Genomic DNA, 3,478 nt, shown 5'->3' on the forward strand with positions numbered 1-3,478 from the left:
TTGATCACTTTACATTCAGCATGCATTTATTGAGCACTACTGTATACCATGTGTTCATTTCTTGATGTGCAACCTCCCCAGCCCAAGTGGGGTGGCTAACCAGCCTTACCTGGGGTGGGGGTGCTCTACTGCTAAGGCTACGCCCCCTGCTTCTGATCCAGTCCAGAGGGTCCTCACCGCATTGGCTGACTCCACACACCCCATTGGCTAACATCGTGGGGTTCTGCCCCTATTGGCTGACTGCATAAAACCATGTGATCCCAGCTCGGCCAATCAGGGCATTCCATTTCCTGGCCACAGAGATTGTTTCAACAAGGACATGTGACCAAGGCTGGGCCAATCAGAATCTTCCCTGGGACTTTAGATGCTTCTCTTGGGGAAGAGGTGCTGATCTTCTGCAAGGGCTGTTAGGCTGATGGGGGGAATTTGGTCTGGAGCTGCTGGCACCATCTTTGTCCCAGATGGACAAAGAGAGGGAGATGTCCCCATCTGGGGAGATTCTTTTTTTTTTTTTTTTTCCATCTGGAGAGATTCTTGAGGCAAAAAGCGAAAAGGGAGGATGGCAGAGCTGAGCATCAGAGAATTGGACAAATCCTTGTGACTGTTTGAGGGTCCTGGGTCTAGGTGAATCTGAAACCAGCTGGACCAATGGATCTCAATCAGGGGTGGTCCTGCCCCCAGGAGACATTGGGCAACATCTGGGGACATCTGTGGTTGTCAAGACTGGGGAGCTCCTGGCATTGAGTGGGCGGGGGGCAGGAATGCGGCTCCACACAGAGCACCATCTGGTCCCAAATGTCAGCAGTGCTGAGGGGGAGAACCCTGAGTTAATTCTACCCCTGGACCTTTCAGTTCCATTAGCAAAAAATTCCCATTTAAAAGGAAAAAATAAAAAAGCCAGTTTCAGTTGCAGTTTCTGTCACTCGCACCCAAAATATTCTAAACAATCTAGGCATTAAGACTCAAGCAGGGGGTTTTGGAAGTAGAAGCTGTAGGTGGCCGGCCTGGGTGGGCTTCACCCCACAGAGTGGGATGGGAGGACACGGTCAGGCCTCATACTATGATAATTTTTTGAAGAGCCTTAACTTTAGATTTAGAGAAAAGTTGCAACAATGGTACCAGGAATTCCTGTATCCCGGTGCCCACTTTGCCCTGAACTAACATCTTACATGAGTATGTTTGTCATCAATACAATATTATCATTTAAAGTCCTCATTTTTTTTCAGATTTAGCTGTAGTTGTTCCCTAATGTCCCTTTTCTGCCCCGAGACTCCATCAGGATCTCACATGACCTTTAGTTGTCACATCTCAAGCCCTTCTGGGCTGTGACAGTGTCTCAGACTTTCTTTGTTTCTGATAACTGGATGCTTTGGGGAGGACTGGCTGGGTATTTTGTAGAATGTGCCTTGTTTGGGGTTTCTTGGGTGTTTTTCTCAAGGCCGGACCAGCAGGATGGGCTTGGAGAGGAAGACCACAGAGATGAAATGCCTTCTTCCCCCATCACATCAAGGGTCCCTGCCATCCACATGGCTGATCAAAGACAAAAGACAAAGAACCTCTGAAATGCCTTTGCAACTTTAGGCTTCGATGATGACCCGGCTGCAACATCTAGCACTCTTCTGATTCCCACTGTTGATTGCCTTCTCCTTCTTTTTATTTTGATGAAATTCACATAATATGTAATTAACCATTTTAAAGTGTACAAATCAGTGGCCTTTCACAATTCACCTTGTGCAATGACCACCTCTTTCAAACATTGTCATCACCGCCTAAAAACATCGGGTCCCCATTAGCAGTCACTCTTCCTCCTCCCCAGCCCCTGACAGCCAGGAACCCCCTCCCTGTGTCTGTGGACTGGCCTGTTCTGGACGTCTCACATACATGGACTCACACACTGTGTCCTTCTGTGTCTGCTTCTCTCACTGAGCATCGTGCTCTCAGGGTCTGTCCACGTGGGAGCGGGTGTCAGTGCTGCTCTCCTGTTCATGGATGAGTACTATTCCCGTATGTGGCTGGACCACATTGTGTGTCCATCATCCACTGATGGACACCAGGGTTGTTTCCACTTCTTGGCTGTTGTGAATCGTGCTATGAAAATTTTTTTCCTCTTAACATTTTTACCATAAAATCCCCAAGCTTATATGGGTCCTTGACAAATTCTCACAAAAACCCTCCAAGGGAAGGAAGTACAATTTTCCCTATTTTGTAGATGGGGACACTGAGGCAGGTAGAGGTTAAGTAACTTGCCTGTGCTTACACAGCCACTGGGTAGCAGGGCTGGGATTTGAACCCAGGAAGAGTTAGCCTTATGTTCTGCTGCTGGAGCTCCACTCTACTGGTCATTCTGGAAGCCCAGGGGACATGAGATGACCAGCAGGGGGGGAACTGGCTTCAATACCATTGCCCTGAAGATTGTGATGGGGACACCTCACCCGGGTAGTCTGTCTTCTTCCTAAGTCTGGTGGATGGAGAGTGGTGGTGGTGGGGATCCCACAAAGTTCTCCAAATGCTCCCAATGCCCCTCAGGAGCCTGGTTACTTGCATGCCACCGGGGTCTGAACATGAGTCAGCTGGGCCCTGGCTGGCTTGGAATTTCCCCATAGGGCCGGACTGATCCAAGGTGAAGGTTCAGGAAGTCCCAGCACAGGTGACATCAGTGCTCAGGGCTGGCCATGGTCTACACCCGGGAGGACCTGCTGGGGGAAGGTGGGGCACTATCCACCTGCTTGGACCCTCACCTGGCACTCATGTAGCAGGAACCTGCCTAGGAAGGGCCAGCACTGCAGTCAGAGCCCTGCACTGCAGGGGTATCCCACTCCCCTGTGACCCGGGAGCATAAGAATGTCCCTTGTGGCCCTGGCGCCTGGCACCCGGATGATGAATGTTTAGCGGATGAGTGCATGGCCCCAAGCCTGCGGTCAGCCTCTCTCCCTTCCCCTCCCCCACCCTGAAGCCCACCCACCCCTCCTGAGCTTACCTGCACCCCTCCTCATGCCCTCCCCTCCTTGCCCCTGCCCTAGCTGCCTCTCTGCTGGTGCTCTAAATCCTCCCTGGATCCCTGCGGCCCTGGGGACAAAGCCAAGCTGAGTCCCCCTCTGATGCAGGGTTGGGGCTGAGGGGCATCCTGAGGGTTCTCACCTCCTCCCCCAACTCTTCCCCAGCCCAAGTCTGGCTCACTATCAGCCCTTGATGACAAGAAATTCAGAGTTGGGCTCCTTTGGCTTTGGGGCAGCAGCTTGGCCTCTTCCAGCCTTGGTCCTGCCACCAGGTAAGCTTCAAAGATATGGCTCCTCCACCATCCCCCACCCCGCATCCAGCAAGTATGGGCAGACCAGGTGACCTCTGACCCCACCCCATTGCCTTGCTCCATAACATTCAGTGGCTCCCCAGTGCCCCCAGGATAAAGGCCTCTCTCGAGGTTTCTGGGGCCCCCACTACTACACCTTCCACTTTGCAGCCTCACTGCCCTGGCTGCCTG

Source organism: Vicugna pacos, chromosome 22 (genome assembly GCF_048564905.1).
Source record: "Vicugna pacos chromosome 22, VicPac4, whole genome shotgun sequence".
In the NCBI taxonomy this organism is placed as follows: Eukaryota; Metazoa; Chordata; class Mammalia; order Artiodactyla; family Camelidae; genus Vicugna; species Vicugna pacos.